This window comes from Podarcis cretensis (assembly GCF_951804945.1).
Source record: "Podarcis cretensis genome assembly, chromosome: 15".
Lineage (NCBI taxonomy): Eukaryota > Metazoa > Chordata > Lepidosauria > Squamata > Lacertidae > Podarcis > Podarcis cretensis.
Genome location: NC_137185.1, coordinates 21,961,785 through 21,976,545, shown reverse-complemented (window position 1 = coordinate 21,976,545; position 14,761 = coordinate 21,961,785). Strand labels below are relative to the sequence as shown.

The window sequence follows — 14,761 nt, the reverse complement described above, 5'->3', positions numbered from 1 at the left end:
TCTTGACCTTCCTCTCTAGAATGTGTGTCAAGCATGGCGAGGTTACAGCACACTGCAAGAGAACAGTAACGATTCTCTACATCTGCACCCTGGAGGCTTGAAGCTGAGAGCCTTCCAGAGGCAAGATAAGAGCCTGCTTCTAGACTTCATATTAGCACATGGTTGGAAACAAATGTGTGTGTTTAGCAGGGCGGGATTTAGGTTTGATGAGGCCCTAAGCTACTGAAGGTAATGGGGCCCTTTATATGTCCAGCTGTCCTTTGTCAACAACAAATTGTCGCTGTTTTTTGTGTTGAATATATGCTATATGGTAATTTATGGACCTAATACGTTCATGCACAACACAAAGCACTGTTGCTGTATGTAGGTTTTATTTTATCTGTTTTTTATCTTATATTTTGGAAATGTACATCCATTTTTTTTTCCTTTAAATTTTTTGGCGGCCCCCAAGAGAGTGTGGCCCTAAGCTATAGCTTGTTTAGCTTATACGTAAATCTGGCACTGTTTAGAAACGTGGATCAAAACATTCAACCCTTTGCTGGTCGTTTTGATAGATTAAAATAGTGAGATGGTTATAACACTCCTATTCTCATTATGAAGGTCATTTTGAGAGTACCCCAGCAACTACTATTATGTATGGTTGAAAGTTGGACTTCCCTTAGTCCCCTTCAGCATAGCCAGCAGCCAAGGCTGATGGGGGAGAAAGTCCAGCAATGCTGGAGGACAACACATACTGTATCCATTTACTCAGAAATCTTCCTCTCTTCCACTGATTAAAAAGCTAACAGGGCAATTGCTCTTTTGGTTAAAGAGATACTAGAGAAGCATGACGATTCTACATACAATGTGTTATCAACTTGTCAAAATGTACTGTTGCTAACACCTACTCATTTAAAGTCCTGATTTTAACCTCTGAAGCCTCAAACAGTTAGTTGAAGGTACATCTAACTGCCCACACATCAATATCAACAACAGAGGTCCTCCTCATTTGCCTGCCACCAAGATCAATGAAATTGCCTTGCATGAGCAAAAGGGCCTTTTCAGTGGTGTCCCCCATGCCTTTGGAATTCATCACCAGCTGACTTCTGAAAGGCTAGCACACACACCAGTCCTTCAGAAGGGCTTTGAAGACCTATTTGTTTTGTGAGGCCTACACAACAAATGGCATTTGGGGTTTTACATTCTGGGATGTATGACTTTTTAGCGTTGCTGGTTTATTGCAGTTGTCAGTGCATTGCAGAATTTATTTTTTATCACATTTTTATTCTGTTATCGCTAAAACTATAATTGCAGTGATGTAAACCACCCCGAGAGAATTTTACAAAATGCATGCATTCCAGTCAGCAATTTGGAATCTGAAACTTAAAAAATCTGTAATCTAGAAATGGATCTGTTAGCAACGGATAACTTAGCCCAAGGGGAATGTTAGCGGTATATTCATTTTTTTTTTTAAGTATTAGTAATTTTATTATAATTCCCCATGCCTTTTAGTATAGATCCACCTAAATAGGAACATAGGAATACAGGAAGCTGCCTTATATTGAATCAGACCATTGATTCATCTTGCTGGCAATGGTTCTCCAGGGTTTCAGACATCACTCACCTGAAGATGCCAGCAATTGAATTTGGGGGCTGCTGCATACAAGTCAGGTACCCTTACCCCTAAGCTGCGAAATGCAGGAATGATAAAGGGGTCTGTTGCAATCTACATTGTATAATAGTCTGACTTAAGGCTACAGGAAATTTCTGAGAACAGGAGGAAGATGTGCAATCATTTAAGAATACACCAAGGGCCTTTGTCTTCAGTTTACTTATTTGTCTAAAGCAATATTGATGCTTTCCTTCCCTTTTGTTTCAGTCTTGGACTAGAGCTCATCCTGTTACACTTTTAAATTATACCGAAAACGTAAGGATCACCAGCTCTTTGCAGAGCAGGGTAGAATAGCCATGTGCAAAGAGTAGGGCTGCTCTCTTCAAATGCAATGGCTGTACTGTCTGCAATAACTGAGCCACCAGAGAGCAGCAGTAGGGAGGTCTGGACATACTCTGGGCAAGGACAAAAATTACAAAACCAGGAAAAGTTAAATGAGGCGACTTGTGTACATCATACAAATTAAGTAACTTTACATATGCTGTCTTCTTTTGCATACTGTTCTCATCCACTTGTTACCTGCTGTTTTCAATGCTTTATAAAATAAATATTTGCCTTCCATTGGGAAATGCAAATAGATCTATGGGCACACACTGAAGCCCCATCTCCTAGCTACGGGAAATCCTGTGTCAGGCATTGCCTAGTTAAACGATGGAACTTGCTCCCTCAGGAGGCAGTGATGCCATGCAACTTAGATGGCTTTAAAAGAGGATTAGACAAAATCATGGGAGAGAAGTCTATTGATGGCTACTAGCCATGCTGGCTAGGCTGTGACCTTATGGTCAGTGGTAGTAATGTTCCTGAATGCCAATTACTGGAACCCTCAGGAGAGAGTGCTCTTCTGCTTGGTCCCTGCTTGTGGGCTTCCCACGGGCATCTGGGTGGCCACTGTGAGAGCAGGATACAGTGGTAAGTACTTACAATTTGTTCTGGAGGTCTCTTCTTAACCTGAAACTGTTCCTAACCTGAAGCACCACTTTAGCTAATGGGGCCTCCTGCTGCCACCATGCCGCCGGAGCACAATTTCTGTTCTCATCCTGAAACAAAGTTTTTAATCCGAGGTACTACTTCCGGGTTAGTAGAGTCTGTAACCTGAAGATACTATTTCTGGGTTTGCGGAGTCTGTAACCTGAAGAATATGTAACCTGAAGTGTATGTAACCCAAGGTACCACTGTACTGGACTACGATGGGCCACTGGCTTATGCTCTTTTGTGCTTAATCACACCAGTGGCAAAATAAAACTTTTTGCAAGAGTTTTCCAGAACCATATACAGTGTCAGCAACAGAATTGAGATGCCACTACAATGAATTCAGCTTTACTTTTTATGTTTTTAATTTTAAGATGAAATTGGGGGGGGGGGTTGACTTTATAGAAATTATGCCGCTGCATAATTCAGAATGCGGCAGCCAAACTGGTGACTGGAAGTGGCCGCTGAGACCACATAACACTGGTCTTGAAAGACCTACATTGGCTCCCAGTATGTTTCTGAGCACAATTCAAAGTGTTGGTGCTGACCTTTAAAGCCCTAAATGGCCTCAGCCCAGTATACCTGAAGGAACATCTCCACCTCCATTGTTCAGCCCGGACACTGCGGTCCAGCGCCGAAGGCCTTCTGGTGGTTCCCTCACTGCGAGAAGTGAGGTTGCAGGGAACCAGGCAGAGGGCCTTCCCGGTAGTGGCACCCGCCCTGTGGAACTCCCTCTCATCAGATGTCAACAATCTTACTTTTCTAAAAGACACATGAAGGCAGCCCTGTTTAGGGAAGTTTTTAATGTCTGATGTTTTATTGTGTTTTTAATATTCTGTTGGGAGTCACCCAAAGTTGCTGAGGAAATCCAGCCAGATGGGTGGGGAATGAATGAATGAATGAATGAATGAATAAATAAATAAATAAATAAATAAATATTATACCATCCAAGTTTTTCAGACCCAGGACACGCATCTTCTGTGATGTGCTTCCAGGCAAGTCACATGATCCGTGCCTTGCTCTCACCCCAAAAATGTACTTCTTTTGGGGTGAGAACACAGCACAAAAGTGCAGAACGCAAAGTGGCTGCCGCGATCTTGCACAAAAAATGGGATGTCCTGTTATTTCCTGGGCACTTGACAGGTATGCCACTGTTAATTATACTATTCATCTTCAGCACATTAAATGTTTATGATATAAGATTTGCCTTTCTGTCCTTTCCTCAGTCGCAGCCACACAAATAGACCACATTTCCATCATACAGGCACCCACATAGACACTCTCCGCTATCCCTGTGGGAATGTCTGAGGAATAACTTATTGGTCTTCGTGAAATTAACTTTTGAGATGAATATTTGCCTCTTTGCTTTCATTTTTAAAGTGTACAGTATTAATACTCACGACAGCCAAGAGAACCCAAGGCACAGCTTAAATAAAATATCAGAAATCCAAAGTGTGAAAAATGATGCTTGGCAGCACTTAATATCCTTTAAGTGTCATCCATTTTATTTGCCAGCGCTGCTTGGGATCCTGCATTCTTTTCTATCAACAGGCAAAAGTGGAAGGGGGAAATGAAGTGAGTATTGCATAAAAGGGTTAGGACTGATTCTAAGACATGAATCTGGATGCCAGCTAGGTCAGGTGCAGGACAGAGGCCCGGTTATGTAAGCTATGACAGTCACAACATCACGTTTGTTCTTGATGTACAGCCTTAGAAAATCTATGACCTTGTTTTGCCAAGGCTGACAGCCAGCATATTAATCAGTGGTTATTAATTGCCATAGTATTCGCCTATGGATGTGAACTGGGAATGAGGCAGAAAATGCCATAATGTTCCTGAGTAAATCACATGTCTGCACAGTTAGTACTTCAAAAAGTTCTGGCCAGCCTCCCCAAAAGCATCAACTGTGGTCTGTGGATAAGGGAACGCTGAATATTAGGGTGTTTCATATTTATGCTATGGCACAATGCCAAGAGGGTTAAAAGAACATCACCTCTATCCCAGATAATAAAGGTAAAGGGACCCCTGACCATTAGGTCCAGTCGCGGACGACTCTGGGGTTGCGGCGCTCATCTCGCTTTATTGGCCGAGGGAGCTGGCGTACAGCTTCCGGGTCATGTGGCCAGCATGACAGAGCCGCTTCAGGCAAACCAGAGCAATGCGCAGAAATGCCGTTTACCTTCCCACCCGAGCGGTACCTATTTATCTACTTGCACTTTGATGTGCTTTCGAACTGCTAGGTTGGCAGGAGCAGGGACCAAACAACAGGAGCTCACCCCCCCATCACAGGGATTCGAACCGCCAACCTTCTGATCGGCAAGCCCTAGGCTCTGTGGTTTAACCCACAGCGCCACCTGCGTCCCTCTATCCCAGATACTGTACCCTTATTTTAGCTCCTGTGACATACACCCGTATATTCTCTAGAGGTGGTCCCATAGCGTGAAGACTGACTGAATGCGGGCTGGCGGGAAACAATGTTTCTACCCAGAATTTGTGAAACAGAGAGAACAGTCCTATGTACTTTACAGTGGTACCTCGGGTTAAGAACTTAATTTGCTCTGGAGGTCTGTTCTTAACCTGAAACTGTTCTTAACCTGAGGTACCACTTTAGCTAATGGGGCCTCCCGCTGTCACTGCGCTGCTGCTGCATGATTTCTGTTCTCATCCTGAAGCAAAGTTCTTAACCCGAGGTACTATTTCTGGGTTAGCGGAGTCTGTAAGCTGAAGCGTCTGTAACCTGAGGTACCACTGTACAAGAAACTGGTGTAAGTTAAGCCAGTGTAAAGTTACGCCAGATCCAAACCCCGTTCAGCAGTGAGGCTGCTGCTGCACTGACTAATGCTGCCAGGTGGAAAACAAGCCTTTAAAATAGTAATCTGTGCTGGGTTGCCAGGCCACCTGACCAAGCTAAATGGGTTTAGGCTCATGTCCACATTCTGCTCCCACCACCCTGCCAATACATCCCTTTTGTGGAGTTATACCAGCCTTGGCTCAGCCACCTTAATCTTGGCTCTACTAGGGTGAGCTACCGTAGTTACTCCAGGGAATTTAAGGTCGGGGACTTAGCATAGAACTGCCCCTCGTTCAAATAGAAACTTATTTGTGAATTTATCAGATCTAATTTCTGTTTAATTTAGAGTATTCCTTCCTGATGTCACTGATTCTACTCAGCAAAAATGAAGCAGAAAATGCAATAAAGAGTAATTGCTTAGTAAAAGTACTAAAGTACTAAAGGGTAGTCAGGCACTGGCTGATAAGGAATGGAAAGATGCTAGCTTGCTTAGCTAGCAGCTTGCTTTATCTGGTTCCCTCGGCAACACAGGAGGAGGTTGCTCTTTGCTATCCGTGGTTGTGCAACTGTTTCCGTCTACTTACTGCAGCCAGGCAAAGGGTCAGCAATGGGCTTGTTCACATTTGAGTATTATTTAGCTGTTAATCCACTCCCCCACATTCAAATTAGACTGGAGTAGTCCACAGTCATGCATACAGTATTGAGATTTGTACATGAGATGCAACTGGGGTCTTTCTCATTCCCATCAGTGGGTCTTCCTTCTTGTGTTTGTCCCTTTCTTCTGATTTGTTGATTATGCTGTGATGATGGGGCATGCACCACATCCATTGGGTCTTTTGGCCCTTGAAATCACCCTTAATGTTTATAATAGGTGGATTAAACATGGGCACACAGTACATGCAATTAATCTTGTTAGGTTTTTAGAAGTTGTTTGCTCACCCTGAACCTGGATTATCTGTGTCATAATAACAAAATACACAATGTTCCCATATACTTCCCATTCTAAACTATTTCCCATTCTTTCAAGAGTGTGCATGGTGTAGTGGTTACAGTACCACACTAGGACAAAAGTTTCAGTTCTCTCTCAGCCATGAAGCTCACTGGGTGAAGCCTGGACTAGTAATTATCTCTCACCCTAATTTACCTCTTGGGATTGCTGTTAGGATAACACATAGCAGCTTGATAAACTTGTGCTGTTAAGGTGGATAAATTATATTGAAATAGGGCTGCCTAACCTGTGCCAGGTAACTAAAGACGGAGAAAGGGATTGTGGATTCAGAGAACAGTGATGCTGGAATATTGGAGGACCAGGTGATGGGAACTCTGCCACATTCCTATACCTTGGCCCTACTATACTACATTGGCTACGCTTCTGCAATATAGTTTGTATGTGGCTTCCCTGGCTGTTCTGTGGGGTGGGTCCCCCCCCCCTTTAAACAAGTGAGTGCAAGAGGATTTTTATTTTTCACTTGTCTGTAAAATATTTCCCAAGCAGCTCCCTTCTGAAGGAAGAGCTGGAAGAGAAAATGCCTTCTCTGCCACCCAGGCACTTAACTCATTTTGGAAATTTCCTCTAATGGTCCCTCTGCTGAGATTGTGGGTAACAGGGAGATGATGGATAGAAGTGGAATTTAGGAAGCAATTTCTACATGCTTATTACAAAACGAGTTTACCCGTTGGGAGGTAGGAACTGTCTGGCTCCTTCCCTGGCTCTGTGGCTCCTGGGAGTTCAGATCAAGTTTTAAACATTTCAGCTTATTAGCTCTGTGCAGAGGGGAAATGAGAGCAATGGCTCCCTTATGGACATGGCGTTTGGTGCCTCGCATGTTACTTGGCACACTTCCCATCTTTGCAAAGAAAAAGCCCTGGCAGTTGAGAGTTCAGCTAAAGGGAGATGCTTAGGATTGATTCACAGCCATCCCTTTTGTCAACATCTGCTTAGCAAAACGCTCGTCACTTGAAAACTGCGGCTGCACTTGATGTGTAAAAGGAAACTCGCAGTTGCGGAAGGGAGAACATCCCAGATTTCACTGCCAGGGAAGCAGGCTGGCAAGATTGCTAGAAAACTCCCCAAGCCCAGATTAAGTAAGGCCCTCCTTTTCGCACAACATTTTGGGTGGAATTTGAGTCAGAGCAGCCTTTTCCGTCTCTTGGTGCTTTATTCTGTTTAGTTGTTTGCCTGTTTGTTTGTTCCTGTTGTTAAATATTGTGTTCATGCACTGCGCAAATTATTTTCACACTTTTGAACACCACACCATAACCTTCTGAATAAGAGGAGTTAAGAAATATTTTTAAATAGAGTAAAAATCTGAGCAGAATGGTCATATACAATGGCCCCAAATGGCCTTGCATTTAGCCATAGATGACAAGGAATTGCATGCACATGTTTAAGTGGGGTGATGGAGGAACAGGGGTGGCCCGTCCCATTTTGCCACCTGAGGCGAAATGGGTATGTGCTCTCTCCTGCCCCCGACCCTGCTGGAATGCCTCGCCTGCCCCACCATTCCTGCCACTGCCAGAACCCCGTTGTCACTGAGTTTCAGTAAGAGTTTTGCAAGGCCTTGCCACTCAACTTCTCCACCCTAGGGGCGGGGGAAATGATCAGCAACGTGGCACACAGGAGTGCCTCCCTCTTACTGAAACCTGGTGAGGGGGGCTGTTCCAGCAGCAGCAGCAGCAGCAGCAGAGTGAGTGGGGTGCTGCCTCTGTGCTTCCGCCACATGAGGCAGCTGCTTTTTCCCACCTAACAGGTGGGCTGGCTCTGTGGAGGAGGGAGAAAGCATATTGTCCATCTTTCCATCCAGTATAAAAATGTAGTGAGTTTATGCAGCAGGGACAAATTCTCTCTGCTCCTCTATCTATCAAAACAACAACACACAAATTATATTATGGGAAACGGCTTGCAGAAGTGTGTATATTTTACAAAATGGCATGGGAAAATGTGTATATTAGGAGAAATTTGCACTGAAATGCAGAAGATTTTTTTAAAAAATTGCTGCAGAAATATGGAGAACTAAATTTAAGAGCAGAAAAAGCAGAAACAGGCCCATCCATTCCTAGGTACAAGTTACAGTATAAGATTTGTGTGTTCTTTGTGTGGGCAACTGGCTTCTCTACAGAAAGCTCCACTGACCAGAGCTACCAGAGCATGCATTTTCACAGAACAGGAGCAAAATATGTGCTGCTCAAAGACCTTTTGTACTTGCAAGCTGGTTCCCCTGTGATTAATGGTGTGTGCTATGAGCTGTGACCCAAGATGAAAGTACTGTGCAGGTATGAGAGATCTACAGAGTGCTCAAAGGAAGGGCAACCTCTCCTCTCTTCGGAAAGCACCAGAGTGATACAAAAACCCAGGAAGCAAATGTCACCTCTTAATAACTTTGATTGTAATACACCCAACAGCAAAAGATGCTGTTCCGAGTTGTACAGAGATTCTGATTTATTGCAGGCTACGAAGCAAAATGCACACATCGTGTAAGCAGTACACAGGGCTTGCACAGATTCCTTTTGTTCTTCCTCTTGGTTTGTGCTCAGGGAGTGTTTCCACAAGCAAGGCTTAAACTGCACAGCAGCCTCCCTCTTGCTGCTTTGCAAGAACTTTCCATCACTTTTTAATGTAGAAGAGAAGGCCAAACTGGGCATTGGTCATGTGACTGAAAACTCTGGCCAACAAGTTTTATGTACAGCCAATTTTCTGGGTTTTTTTTAAATAATAATTTTTATTAAAGACTTCTTCGTTTACAAAATACGTGCATTCTCTCTTTTTTCAAGTTGCTTTTTCTACGGATCCATTGTGAGACATTAGTGTTGCATGCAGTATAAGGTTGGGAAGAAAAGGGGGGAGGGTGTGTGGGGTGGGGTGTAATGGTTCTATTATTCTACATAGTGCATGTATGGGGTTTTGTGTCAGCATCACTTTTGTGAGTTCTCTTTCTATTTGCTTGTTATATTTCCTTGGTGGTGAGAGAGGTTGGGGTGGCCTAGGGTGTGGTTGGTTGTCTTTGGTTAGCTGTAGTGAGATTCGTTTATATGTGTGAGGGTGTGGATTTTTGGATCAGGTTAGCCATATTGATTCATATGCTCTCAGTGGATTCTTGTAATTGTCTTGTTGGGCTATGTATGTGATAAAAGGGAACCATACCATATTTGTCCCCATGTCAGTTTCAGTTTATTGGCTAGCTTTTCTAGTAGTAGTAGTAATAATAATAATAATAAATTTTATTTATACCCCCGTCTTCCTCAGGGTGGCTAACAACCAATAATAAAAACAAGTTGAATGAATACAACTTAAAAACAAGATTAAAATGCAACATTAAAACATTAAAATGCAGCCCCATCGCAGGAGGAGAAAGGAAAAAAGAAAAAGGGGGAGGGAATCAAAATGACTCCAAGCCAAAGGCCAGGCGGAACAACTCTGTACACTGTTTCCCATACAATTTGATACCATTGGGCCATGTTTACTCCTAACAGGTCTCTCCAGTGTCTGGCTATGATGCTTCTGGCTGCTGAGAGTAGGTGGGTTTTGAGCGCTTTATAATGTGAGTGGGCATTATTATCTTGGAAGATGTTCAGTAGGGCCAGTTCTGGGGTGACTTCTAATACCTGCTTAGTTATTTTGCATGTTTCTTGTATGACTGATGTCCAGAAGAGTTGGATTTGGGGACATTCCCACCACATGTGGAGCTATGTGCCTGTGGAGGTGCAGCTTCTCCAGCATTTTGGTGATGCTCCTGGGCATATCAGCACCGGCTTCCCTGGCGCTAGGTACCATCTATAAGTGATCAATATATCGCTAAAGGCCTTTACAATGGACAACAGGGAATAAAAGGAAACTTTCATCTAAAATCATACAACGTAACCTGTAGCAGTTTACAGCATAAAAAGAAATTTACGACATTAAAACTTAAGATTGGAATGCATTCACCTAGCTGGAATGGAGCTTATTGGCTGCCAGGTAGCCAAATTTCATGCTTTAAGCATGGACTGTGTGAACCTGTTTAGCGCTGTGAGGATTTTCCTCAGTTTGGGAGTAATGGGTATGCTGTGGTGGGGGTATTTTCAATTATGTCTCTAATTTTCTGTTTTAATAACAACATTCAAAATAGCTGGGTGAAGAAAGAGCCTCTTTAAAGGACATTTTTTACACATAAGACTGAAAGCAGCTCTTAACCCAGTTAGTTTTTAAAATATATAGTTTATGGGAGTGTTCACTTTTTTTTTTTTACTTACACTGAAACAGTTCAGAGTTTCTGTTCTTCTCCCCTGCCTCTCTTTTTAGTCTCCCTCCCCAAATCATTAACCCCTTTTGGCATTGACTTGTTCTCTCAATAACAGCTGTAGTAAATTGTGGGTAGGTCCCCACCCATACATTTAAAGCATATCCAATTCCTATTAAATGCACAAGGCTTCCCCCAGAGAATTCTGGGAATGATAGTTTGTTAACTCTAGTGGGAATCATAGGATTGTTATGGGAAAACTACAGTTACCTGGATTCTTTTTGGGGGTGATAGTGTGCTTTAAATGTGCACTGAATGCACTTTAAATGTATGGAGTGGAGCTTCATATATGTGGAGGGGCAGGGGAGCTCCTCACAGAGACAGGGCTCACTATAATGCGAGTTCATTACTACTGCCAGCGTTTGGTGCCACAGTGGCTGTGCTGCAGAGGCTGATTTGCACATGCAAATATATGTCAGGAAGCCCCCTCTGTCTTTGCTGCTGTCTTTTTTTTCTTCTCCTTAAGTAATGAGACGTTCAAAGCTGTCTTTCATGGGACGCTCTCCATAAGAGACATGAGCACTCTGCAAAAATCTTACTTGGCATTCATAATCAGTGAAAGCAGAATCACTGTAGCCTCCAGAGTCCACAAAGACACGTCTCTGTTTCAGTTACCCAAAACTACCAGCTCTAAGGTAATTGCATTTTAGATCCAATGTGTGCTTTGATTTCTCAGAAACCATGTGCATCCCACGTGGCTGCCCAGGCAGACAGGTGTAGAAGGTTTCTTGCCCAGATTAGCTAGCTATTTAATCACTTTGTGGTTGCTTTCATAAATTAGGGATATAGGGTGGGTCTTGTCTCAAACAATCTAGATCTCTAAAGGGAAGTGATAGTCCCACTCCATCACTGGCAGGTTAAAACTAGCCATTTGAAGAGCAAGAGAAACTGTTTTCTTGTGAGATTACTACTGCTTAAAATGCTGAAAGGAAGCTTTTGAGACATGCAGGACTCATCATCAAATAATAATAATAATAATAATAATAATAATAATAATAATAATATCCCGCCCATCTGGTTTCCCCAGCCACTCTGGGCAGCTTACAGCTGAGACATGAGACATGCAGGACTCATAATCATCACCATCATCTAATAATAATATATTATTAATAATAATAATAATAATAATACCCCACCCATCAGCTTTCCCCAGCCACTCTGGGAAGCTTACAGCACATCTAAAAACAAAATAAAAACATTTGTCAGGTAGATGCTCAGAAAAGAAGATATGGTTGTCCCAGGCAGCAGTCTTACCCACCCATGTTTCTGGACTCTTTTGTCTCAATATGGAACAAACTTGCTCTGTCTTGGTGCTGAAAAATCTGCAACTATAGTTAAAGAGCACAATCCAGTACAGTAATGTTTCCCCCCTCTCCTGCCTATTTCAGCTGACAAATACTCCAGTATGATTCGCAAGCTGGTTCCATTCAGTGTTTTAAATGCTAGTTGCTTCAAATAAAAGTGCCGTGTGCCCTGCTCTGTGGGACCAGGGCTTGCAAGCAAGACTTTGCTTTAGCTTTATACTTTAAAGAATAAATAAATTACTAATCTTTGCAGTAGCACCAGTCTTTTCCCCCTTAAAAAGCAAGAACTCTCTGCCCTCCCTCAGCGCTTGTCACTGGTATTTTTCACGCCTTATCATGAGGAAGGTTGTACTGTCTCTCTTGTTACACAGCTCCTGGATTTCAAAGAGCATCAGACAGGTGTCCAGTGTCCTCTATCCAAAATTAAAAAGTGACACCGAATGTTATGGCATAAGTAAGCGTTGCCTAGTAATGACAAAATCTGCTTAGAAAACTTCTAGTAGCAAGAACACCTTGTACTGTTTTGGGAATAAGAATCAAAGCAAGAAATGGAAGAATCCACTTGGGGGCAGGGGAGAGATGCCTATTAATTTATTCTTTCATTTAATTTTTCATTGATACCCTGTCTTGCAGCTTGCTAGAAGTCCTCAAACCATCTTTTCATCGAAATGATAAAATAAAAAGATTACATATTCACTATAAAACAGCACGATGCTTTTGTTATGCACCCACCCGTCCAATGATTGCAGCAAATTTTGAGTTGCTGTGATTCACTGCTTATTTCTAAGGCTGTACCCTGAATATGGATCTAGATATGTTTCAGAGCCATTTAACTCTCCCAGCTCCCAACCAAGGAACCTGGGAAGTGGGTGTTCCATAAAGAATTTAGCGATTTTTCACAAGAACTCCTAGCATTCTCTCAAAACCACAACTTCTTTCTTGTACTTTTGACACTTAAGAACATACTGTAAGAAGAGCCTGTTGGATCAGGTCCATCTAGTCCAGCATTCTGTTCTCACTGTGGCCAACCAGATGCTTGGGGAAAACCCACTAGCAGGACCTGCAAGCATTACTGCCTCCTGCCATGGACGCAGAGCAAAGCCATCGTGGCTAGGAGTCACTTGCAAGTGGTGAGTGTCATACAAAACCCAGTATGCAAATGAGAAGCTGGGGACTTGCAACATCGATTTGAGGGGCACAGACCCAAACTGTGCTTGCAGTATAAACATACCCCACTAGTTAGTAATTTCTGCACAATACTTTCTTTCCCCTCCATTTCTTTTAGGACTGCATTCAAACACCCATGATGGAAGCTACAGTGGAACCTCGTGTTACGTACTGCCCTCCTTACGAATGCTTCGGGTTACGCACTCCGCTAACCCAGAAGTAGATGCTCCTTGTTGCAAACTTTGCCCCAGGATGCGAGCAAAAGTCAGGCGCCGGTGGCATGACAGCAGCGGGAAGCGCCATTAGCGAAAGCGTTCCTATGTTCAGAACAGTTTTGGGGTACAAACGGACCTCCAGAACGAATTAAGTTCGTAACTGGAGGTACCACCGTACTGTTTTGATGCGCTCTTGGAGGACCAAATCCACCTCCAACCTCTGCAGATCTGTTTGTTCAGCGTACACTGTCATGTCTTGTTCCTTTTGTTGACTTTTCTGCAAGGCTGGATTCCTTAGGAGTTCCTACCTGCTTGTGAAATGCATCTAGTTCTGTTGTTTTCGACATTTGGCTCTCCAGGAGGCCTCCTTACAAACTCCTGACTTGATGCTCAGATGCCCTGTTCTGTTTGTCATAATGAGCATTCCACAAATAAACATTGGACAGGAGCAAGTGACACAGGTGGCCACTGACCACAGAGAAGCAATTAGGAAAGCGAAAACAGCATCTGCAAGGAGCAAGAGTGCATCAGCTGCTAGGCAGCGTGTGTCGGGGCCCCACAAGGGTTAGGTTTGACGGCTTAAAATTACTCACAGCTCCTTACAAGGAGGAAATTGCTCAACTGAATTTTTGTGAAGCACTAAGATAATGCATACTACTCTCTTTCCCCTTACTTGAGTCAACCCAGTCACAAAGGGAGTCTGAGAATGCAAATATTATCTCCTTACGTACTTGCCTTCCAGTGAATGACAGAATAATGTATTTGCCTGAGAAAGAGTTTCATCTGTGCTAGCAGATCTGTGATGGACTACAACTAAACTAGGCTGCAGCTATCAAGGGAGAACTGTGGCTGTGGATCTCTTGAGTTTTCCAGCATCTTTGTATTTGTTTCTTTCACTACCATCTGAAGTTATGCTTGGAAGAGATCCATTTCTCTTTTGCACTGCTTTATAGTATCTAGGGCTTTTGTCGTGGTGTTTCCCACTGTCCCGTCTTATGTGCTTAGATGTCTTTGCATGTCATCTGCCAGTCTTTCTGAAATGCTGTCACCATAGCATGTCATTTTGGAAGCAGCCCTTCACCCTGAAATCTCTCTTTCTGTCTTTCACATTCACATTATTTGGACACTTCTGCAGGAATATGTGATGTGTACGTACGCAATAATGGCCCCCAGGCTCACTGAAACTCTTTTGCCTCCCCTGCAGTCCCTCGGACATTTTGCCCCTCAAGGACCTCCAAATTTGTCTTTAATTAATTTTGTGTTAGACAAAACTCAGCCACTTTTACCGTGTGCAGATCTCATCCAGGAATTTCCCAGTTCATCTTCTGGCTTTCCTCCAGATTCCTAGGAGTTTTATTGGAGACTTTGCTTTTGCTTTTTCCCTTTAG

At 43.1% G+C, this 14,761-nt stretch overlaps 1 protein-coding gene across 2 annotated transcripts in view; it reads left to right on the top strand.

The window, feature by feature from the left end:
• GRAMD1B (GRAM domain containing 1B) overlaps nt 1-14,761 on the top strand; it is a 214,431-nt gene that overhangs the window by 51,719 nt on the left and 147,951 nt on the right. The window lies entirely within an intron of this gene.